We start from the raw sequence: 10020 nt of genomic DNA, 5'->3' as shown, positions 1-10020 counted from the left end.
CTAACAAAACTTTCACTGAAATAAATATGCATCTCTATAAAAGCCTTCATATTTGACAAATCAATATTCTCCCTGTAAAAACATGTAATGGGAAAAACATTTCCAGCCTAAAGTATTCCTAACTTCTTCCAAAGTGAAGAAATGTGATTATGTGGAAAACAAATACAGGTGTGAAAGGTGCTCTGTTCTGTGCAGGCAAGAGAGGTAAAAAGAGGTAGACCACTTTTCCCCTGACAATACATGTGATAGCAAGCTGCATGGAAAAAAAAGGACAGGACAAGAAGTAGGACAGACATTCAGAAGGAGCAACTTGAACTAACATGTTCCCCTTCTTCTATGCATAAACGTTTACTCAGGAAAGCAGGATTGCAGCAATGGTTCTCCTCCCTAGCTCCCCAGGTAAGGATTACAGAAATTATCAGCCACCCTACTGGGTTTACAGACAGAACTGAGCCTCAGTAGCTCTCTTGGTGCTACCAGAAAAGACAGAAACAGAGCAACCCCATATGGCTTCCTAGATGCATGCTTATTCTAGCTGTCATCAGTCCTGTGGGATTCTATATTTTACTTGTTTACTGTGGGTTTAGTTTTGCTGCACTTCCCTCCCTTTTATTTGATTCAGTCAATGATTTGTGTAACTATTTCTCTTAATAGCTGAATATATTCTTAAGATTATTTCACTTCAAATTACTTAGAATATTTTTTTCTAAGGATTTCAATGTCTTATTTTTATTTTAGCCATTCATAATCATAATACTGTATTATAAGCATCTTATCTGGAAATGAAACAGACATTGTTTCTCTTAGCAAAATATCATAAAAAAATCTTCAAACACTTTAAATATCTCTTCAAATTTTATCAGTTATTAAATTAGCCAGAGCTGACCCATTTTTGCAAAGAATGTTAGTTATAATAAAAGAGCATTTTTTACACATGAAACATTGAAACAGCAGTGCAAAACTGTTTAGTAAAAAATTCTTGATAAGTTCTGATTTATTTTATTTATGAAAGTTGAAGTACATTCTTCAGGTAATACTGTATTCCATCAGATGTCCAAATAAAAAGATTTCTTACTACTCATTTGGATTGCTTCTTATGCGTCACAATAGCTTACCTTTGAAGCAAAAATTACATTTAGGTGCTTTCAACATTGCATATTCATGCTCATTTGTCATCCAAACAACTTGTATCTTCTGATCTTCAAATATAACATTTGTTGAATAGATTAGTTTTCTGTATTACAGACATAGATAAGTTTGAACTTATAAAGACAGAAAGAAGTTTTCAAATTGGCTTTAAGAAAAACAAGGTCAGAAAATACAACCTTGCCATTCTTACTCACAAAATTTACTGCAGCAGTTAAATCAAAATTCAGTAAGTGAACTGAAAAAACTCCAACTAGTGTCAAAATGTCCTGGTAGATTAGATTGAATCCAAAGTAAAAACAATTTTCCACTGGGAGAGCTGGCAAGGCTGAGACAGATCCCTGCTTATTGGACTAGAGCTGAACGATGCCAGCTCTGAGCCCTGTGAAATGCAGGCAGCAGACAGATAGTCTAGATAGGAAGATTCTTTGAAACTTTTATAGAAATAAATGGGAAAGCAAGATATGGGCCAGGGGAGTCACCACAATTGTTTCACCAGCTTTGACTCCAAGTGTATGTCTGTCAGCCTTTTCCTGAGTATTTCTCGTAGGAAGGTGGATGCAATCACTGTTCTATCAGGCATCACAAAGTGCTAACCAGATGTTGAATCTTATTGTCCTTTTTTCCTATGACTTCCCTAGTGAGATGTTTCCCAGATCACTCTCTCTAAATCCCTGTCTCATAAACATGACCATTAAGGCATTCTGACCACAAATGAACCTATTACTTTTTGTAGGAGAAGAAATAGTTTAACGGTCTTCAAGTAATTTACCTTTGTCATTTCATTTAGTTCAGGGAAAGATCGATGTGAATGGGACTTGAAAGGGCAGCACCATTTGAAGGAAACTTTGAAAAGACAGTGATGATCCAGCTCACTAGCATAACAGTTGTAGCTGCAGTGTTTTTCTAGCAAAGCACAATTCACTTTTGAATTATGACATTCTTTCAAACACAAAAAATAATATGTCTTTGCAGGCTAAAAAACCCATTCTCCAGTGTTTTTATACAACATCTGAATCTCTGGAACAATCATATTACAAGGTATTAATATTAAGAAAAATAGACAATAATTTTTTTTTTTTTCAGCCTTAGGTTTGGTTGTTTTTGTGTAGTACATGGCTATCCCCTAAACATTTATTAGTCAGACTAGAGCTTTTGGTTATCAGATTCCAGAGCTTTAGTTCTAGCCTCCAGCTACCTTTTAAACATTCTACAGACCTCTTGCCTCTGGGTGTTCTGTGCTTGTTTCTGACTTTCAGAAACTTTTCTTTAAGATGATCTATTTGCTCTTATTGAAAATCCAAATGATAGCTTATTAAGTAAGAGGGCTGAATAAGCAATTCAGATCTCCTTTTAAACAAGTAAGAGAAAGTAACTGAAAACACACAGTGTGACCCCAAATTACCTTTTGTCTTCAGCATCTGATTTTCTAGCATTAGGATTTTCATGTAACAAACAATATGGTTTAATCAGGTGTTTGATTTTGTTGTGATCGCTTGGAAAATTAATTATATTTGTAATCATGTGCTGAGAAATTACTTTAAGAAGCAACATTTCCAGTGTAAAAAGCATTTGTTTTATTTCTTTTTGTTCAAAATTTAGGGCATGAAGTCCCCTGGTGCATTTTCTTTTCATGAAGCAGCTTCCATTTATAGCATTTATTAAGTAGGTAGTATCACTACCAGTATTATAGATGAGGAGGATGCATGCATTGAATAAAAAGTTACCAGGACATTTGACTCCAAATGTAAACAGGACAGAGTGGTTTTACAGTTACAGATTTATGAGAATCAGGATTGTGCGTGTCCATAGACACCCTGGAGAGCCTGGATCACATGGGTCTTCCAGCCCTTTCCATCAGACTACATGCTATAAATTACATATAGCAATACCTATACATATAGCTTCCTGCTATAAATTTTGAGTGTTCCTGCAGACAGTCACTTCAGACTCTAGAACATTTCACATGGCTTGTGTTGACAGGGAGATGTAGGGGATAAAAGACATGATAAGAAGATCAGCATCACCTCTGTTGCAAGCCAAAAATGACTGACACAGTCCTAAAACTAACTGAAACCTGTTTTGTTGGCTTAATTCCACTCTGAGAACCGTAATTGTACATTATGGCTATCACTTTTGTACTGAGAGGGAAAGCTAGATCAGCATAGAGTTAATTCCAGTTTGAGCAAATCTGAGGGTCTCTGAGTAGAGCAATATAAGTTTGGGTGACAGAGAAGAGTCCCCAATCTGAAGTCTGCTTTAGCTCCCTTTATCTCATGTTCCTTCTCTCAGTACCATGGTCTTTATAATCCATTGAGCTAGTTATGAAACCATATACGTGACATACTTTTTAATATCAGAGAGAATAAATGGATCAGTGAGGCCAAATTGCAGTAATTTTATAGTCTTTAGCCAGTATTTTATGGTGTAGAATGAAGTCTCTCACAGTTTGCAAGGTATCCCATAATCACCTCCAGTTCTTTGCTCCACCAGGCTATGTTTACATGGAGTTGCTATGTGGACAAGCTGGACATGCACATATGATGCTAAGGTGATGGTAAAGCATTCAGCTTTCAGGCACCCCAGATTACAGGAGCAGACCCAAGTGTTTCTACTTTACAGCTTCAAGACTAAAATCCACCCATGGTTTTGGTGGTTAATTAAAACAGAAAGAAATTTCTGAAAGGTAGTCCATAGTCATTATTTTCAGAAGTTGAAGTATTGCCAATGTGTTGTTTTATTGTACAGAGTCTATTTCACAGTTTAGGTCTTTATAATGTTGTTAATAACTTTAAAATTCATGTTAATTCTTATTTTCAAAGAATTGATCCAAAGTTAGAGATTTCTAGACTGAAATATTTTCAGTTTAATGTTTTTTGAAAATACATTTTTCTATAAGAAATTTTAGAATTGTTATTCTAAGCTTTGCACTCTTCCTTTACTTTTTTTAAGTATTATTTTTTCCTTCTGACTCATAAGCACTACATCCAGGGGTTCAGAAATATATATCCAATTTTTTCTTGATATCCTGACACTGATTTTAAAAAAATTGTTTGGAGCTTAAGTATAGAGCTATATCCAGTGTCCTTATAGGATGACTTTTTTATTCTGGAGAGGGTAAGAATAACCCTTCTCAAATCCTGGTGCTTTGAAAGCAGAACCATCACATTACAGACTCTAGTATTTAAGTAGCTCTGTTTTAGTATTTTGGACAATTCTGCTTGGGATGAAAAAGTTTCATGAAAGGAAATGAACAAATGCATTTCCATCCAGGAATGAGTAATTTTATTATTATTATTACTAATTAATAATAAAAATATTATTATTATTGTTGTTATTATTATTATTATGTTAAGAAGAAGAACTAAACTCTTCTGGAATATGTTTCTTTATTTTGATGACTTGTATATGTTGCTGGAGTGAAAATGCAAACTTCTCTTCATATTTTTGTAAACTTATAATGTTTCAAAATCACTTAAACTGTTGATATATAGTTATCAACATTCTGAACACAACTGTGTTGAAAAAAATCTAGGCTTTGTGATCTGTACAGTGGCACTGGCACCAGTGGAAAAAGCTATAGTCAGGAAGAAGAAACACTTTCATACAGGTCATTGTCCATTTAAAAATGTCATATGTTCTATTTCTAGCAATTACCAGATGTTATTTAATTCCCAGAAACACTAGATGCCCTCTTCCATCCACCTCCAAAAGAGAGAAAGCATCAAAGGGTAAAAAAAAACCAACAGCTGTAGATTAAACCACAGAATCACAGAATCAAGTAATTATTGAGGACAATGCATGAAAAAAAAAAAAAAAAAAAAAAGGGCTAAGACCAAAATTGCAAAAGCAAGCAATCAGAGGGGCCCCCTACTCCTCAGGTAGGGCACAGCCAGCAATGAACATGCCACCAACAGCACCTGAGACTTCTTGAAGGTGTCTGGGAAAATTATAAGTGCTGGGTAGTCATGGAGCTGTGATAGGACCAAGGAGCCAAAGCATTCCCACAGTTGCCAGAATTGCCCCACCACTTTCTAAATTTCTGTCCAGCTTTCCCCAGAGGTACTTCTTACCTACTGATACCACATCACTAACATCCACAGACGGAGTGGAGATGGGAATAACAGGTGAAGTGGACATTTAATTTGACCTAATGCAGCCATTGTTATATTCATATCAATGAGTGTGATCAACCACTCACTCCAAGAAGAGATTTGTTATTTGCAACTGTAAGAAGTCTGGGCAGATTGGACATACTTACCTGTCCTTTTACTGCTGTTAATCAATCTTATGTCTTCTTGGCACATTAGCTTGTTATGTTTTGATTAGGCATGGAAAAAGATGAATGACTATAAAAATATCCAAGACCTTTTTTATGCATTTTAATTTTCTGTGTCCCTTGCTTTCTAATTTAATTAAAACACTGTGCTTTCCCATTTATATTCCCATTAATCAATAAAGCTGCTTCACAGGGTAGTATATTAATCAATATGAGTAAAGATCTATATTCATGCATACTAAGCAATTTATTTACTTACTATAATAATATTACATATTTTTCTTCTTTATGCCGTCAGAAAATATCGTACTACCTGATTTCCTACAAAATATTCTTCAGGAAAGTTTTTAATTAGTTCAGAGAACAGAAAAAGTTTTAGTTATATCTGCCTATATATAATCTTCATTTATAGGGAAGAGCAAGAATGTTGAAAGGGTTTCACTGGACACCAGGATTTTATGACTGAGGTTATCACCTGATCCTGAGGCTTCACAATTTACAAGCATATCCTGTGAATCCTGAGGCTATCAAAATCAAACTGATCATGTCAAGAGCATGCTTCTGTTGCTAGTGTGATCATGTTTTACTAAGGCAATATACACATAAAAGTACATTCTGTTATTGGGGGCTCTATTTTCTATCACTTTTGCTTTTGTCTAATCCAGAGTTATTTGTAAAAGACACTGAGTGCAAGGCCCACCACGGCTCTAGAAAAATACCTCATTAAGGCCTACCACAGCTCTGAAGGAATACTCCACATATTAAATGGTTAGTTTTACTGGTTTGTTTCTTTCTTTATTTCTAATTGAGCATGTGTAACCAAAGTAGAGCAAATGAATCAGATTAGGCATGTAAAGCAGTAACTGTCAAGATTTGTTCAAATCAGAAATAATCCTGGTGATTCACTCAATAGAGCTTTGATTCATTTTAGCAGTGACAGGATTAGGCATCCAAAATTACAAACCATAGTGTAAGAAGGCATAGTTTCTCAAATAAGAGGTAATAATTATACAAACATGATGGAGCAGTGAGGAGCAAAGTTGTACCCCTAATAGAAGACATTTCTCATCATCAGTAAAAGACATTGGTAAAAAATGTTTAATCCAAAGGATGATCACTACCAGCCACCAGAAAACTTCAAAGGAATGTTTCAAAAAACAGGTAGGAGGTCTCTTACGAAATCAAATATATGATTTGGCTTAGTAGGAGGGAAAAACTGTCTTTCCATATTAAGTTTTAAAAGTGGCCTGGAACAGATAGCCTTTTACCATAAATTCCAGGAAATGCATTCATTTAGACCCAACTACAAACCAGAGATCTATATTAACTGTGTAGTCTGAATACCTGAATAATTGATTTTGTCTTGGATGCAAGCTTCTTGTGTTATTGTGGTTACATATTTGGTGGTCCCTTGGTTGCTAGTTGTCTGAATACTCTTGTGCTGATGCCTCTGTTTGACTGTGAGTTCTTGGTATAGTAATGATGATTTATGTTGCTGTCACTCTTCTTAGCATCTGGGAACTCAGAGCTTCTAACTCTCTTTCTGCCCTGCCACAGTTAATAATAGCAATAATAACTTAGTTAAATATGTGAAGATGAAAATGGAGTAAGGCATATGTTGATATTAAATAACCTGATTTTTTTAAAACAGTGCTGATGTGGAGCTCAGGTTCTTAGCTCTTTGTGATACCTGCTTAAATACAGATAGTTCTGATGTAAAACAATTAGATCTGATTAATAGACAATGAATTTGGAGGTCATAACAAGAGGCACACAGTGCAATGTGTTGCCTGAAAGAAGAATTTTTATGACCAAATACAATTTTTAGCAATGAGGGAAAAGCAATGTGATCTTCTGAGCTGACTGTGTAGAAAAGAGCAAAGAAGAAACCGGTATAGTCCTGGAGGCCTGGACAAGAATTTGAACAAAACTAGACCAGACATACACAAGTCCTTGAGGAGTTGGACAATACCATTCAGTAGCCCCTCTTGATTATCTTTAAAAGGTCATGGTGGTCTGAGCAGATTCCTGAAGAATGCAAGGTCACTCTTAACTTCAAGAAGGGCAAGAAGGAGCATCTGGAGAACTACAAGCTGGTTATCTTCACCTTTATCCCAGGGAAGGTGATGGAGCATATAGATCTGGAAACCATTTCCAAATTTATTAAGGTCAAGAAGGTGATTTGGAACAGTCAACAGGGATTTAGAAAGTAGAAATTATGCCTGACCAATGTCCTATTCTTCTGTGACAAAATGACTATTGGTGGACAAGTGTAGAGCAGTGGGTGTTTGTCTTGAGTTTAGTAAGGGTTTCAATTTTCAAAACTGTCTACCATAATATCTTAATTGACAAGCAAATTAAGTGTGAGTTAGATATGTGGGTGGTGAGGTGGGCTGAAAACTGACTGAACTGTCAAGCTGAAAGGGTTGTGATCAGTGGCACAAAGTACATCTGGAGGCCAATCAATAGTTGAGTAACCTGTCAGATAAGAACACAAGTTCTGCTGGAGTCAGTCAAATAACCAGTAGAACTTGATCAAAGTTCAACAGCAAAATTCAGTTTCTTTGCAACATACACTGTCATTACAAATCTTTACTGGTATTGTTCCATTGATCTTCCTAGTTTTTGCAAAAAAATCTGAATGTTCACAAGCTCACAAACTAGAAAGTATTCATTGTCACAGTATCACTGTCAAAACTGGAGATGTCATCATGTTTTGGATATAGACTGTAGAAATTCAGAGAACAAAAAAGTAAATAAATGTGAAGAATAAACCAAGAGAATGAAGAGAAATAGAACAATCAAGTGCTCCCTAAAAAGCAGATATCTGGGAAGAACAGTTTTGAATAGGAACTTAAGCTGAAGATTCCTAAGATTCACTAACTCCTGCTTCTTTGTACGTTTGTCTGCAAGCAAAATCTGCAAAACTGTATCAAACAAAAAGCACTAAAAAAAAAGTTGAGAAAAGTGGTGGATGGGACACTATCCAAGTTCTTAATTTCTTAACTATTCAAACTGCAAGACAAGAGCTGCCTTTGAATGTATTACCCATGGTAGTCACACACCAGAGAAACTGAACCTAAATAAAATTAATTATTAGTCTACATGCTGCCCAAGGCTTCTTTACGTTATTGTTTGTTTTGCGTTTCCACTGTTTTAATTACTGTTACAGGGGAAGAAAATTTGTTTTTCTACACACCTTTATTTTAAACATTGGCAATTTATTCTGACACTAGAGCAAAAATTATAGAACACAAAGAAAAGATAAAAACTATTCCAGAGTTTTTTTACTCTTAGGCCTCTATTTCACTGTCCTATGAATTGGAGATATATAAAATATCTCTGATGAGCAATTACTTGTGTGAGAAACCAGTCATGCAACATTTTCGACATTTTTAGGATAAAGGACACATCTTTCCTGCCACAGGTGAGGAAAGAGCAGCGTAACTGTAGGAAAATCAATATGATCAAATTAATTATTGCCATGAAGAATATTAATAGAGTTACAATAAAGGGCAGTTAGTGATCCTTCATTTTATACTACAGGATAGTTAAATAAATCTATTAAAATATCTACTCTGTGAATGCATGAGTTGTTTGAAGGACGAGTTTAACATACTATTTTTAAAACTCTGTCTTCACAGTGCTCAAGAAATAAAAAGATACAATTTTTTGCTTTCAAAAAATGTAAAGAACACTAATGACAATAAATTTCTCCTCACTTCCCTCTGTTCTTGCTCTGTTTAAGCCTTTGCAGGTTCAGCTTAAGAACAGCTAGTATCAGAATGGTAGTAAACGTGACAACATCATTTTTCAACATATAACCATTTGAAATGGACATCCTCAACATTCCGTATTTTAAGCATAAATTCATCTGAAAACTCTTGTTCAAAATACAGTTATTTAAGGCTCTTCACTGAGACAAAGAAATAATACAAACTGCCTGGGGACCAGGATGTATGGGAAACGTCAAATTTTCATCAAAAGGTGGCTTTCTATTTCTGCTAAGCTTAATTTATATGCCATGAGTTTTTACACTTGAAAATGTTGGCATGAGATCTCACAGGTACAAATAAAGCAAGATTAATGCTTCCTTGTTTTCTAGTGAATAGTAAAGCATGCACTACCGACTTGCATTTCAAATGAATTGCCAATGAGGTAGATTGGGACTTGCAATTAGTTACTTAATGTGAGTAGGTAGTTAAAATATCTTTAGGTGAACTGAAGTGTAAATGAAGCTGTGTGCCATTCTGTTAACCTGTGCTTTCATTCATTTCATTAGCTTGCCATTTCAATATCCATACAGAACTAGTTGATTTAAAAACTCACCATCATCATCCAACATATGCAACATCACAGCTGTTCCCATTTATGTAAGGGGTTTGGTTGTTTTGTCTTCAGGATCCAGTTGTGCTGAAGATACAGGCAGTAGCTTTCATACCTTTCAGTAAATAAACAGCATGGGTTTTGTACAATAGATAGTCTGGGCCAATGTAGGTCTCTGTTTCAGGGCGATCTAAATAACTCTACCAGCCCAGTGACTGTATTGACTAGAGCTTCAGTGATGATAACAGGAGCTTAGATACCTTGTTGAC

Source organism: Strix uralensis, chromosome 1, assembly GCF_047716275.1.
Source record: "Strix uralensis isolate ZFMK-TIS-50842 chromosome 1, bStrUra1, whole genome shotgun sequence".
NCBI classification, from domain to species: Eukaryota; Metazoa; Chordata; class Aves; order Strigiformes; family Strigidae; genus Strix; species Strix uralensis.
Note: the sequence above shows the minus strand (reverse complement) of the source record.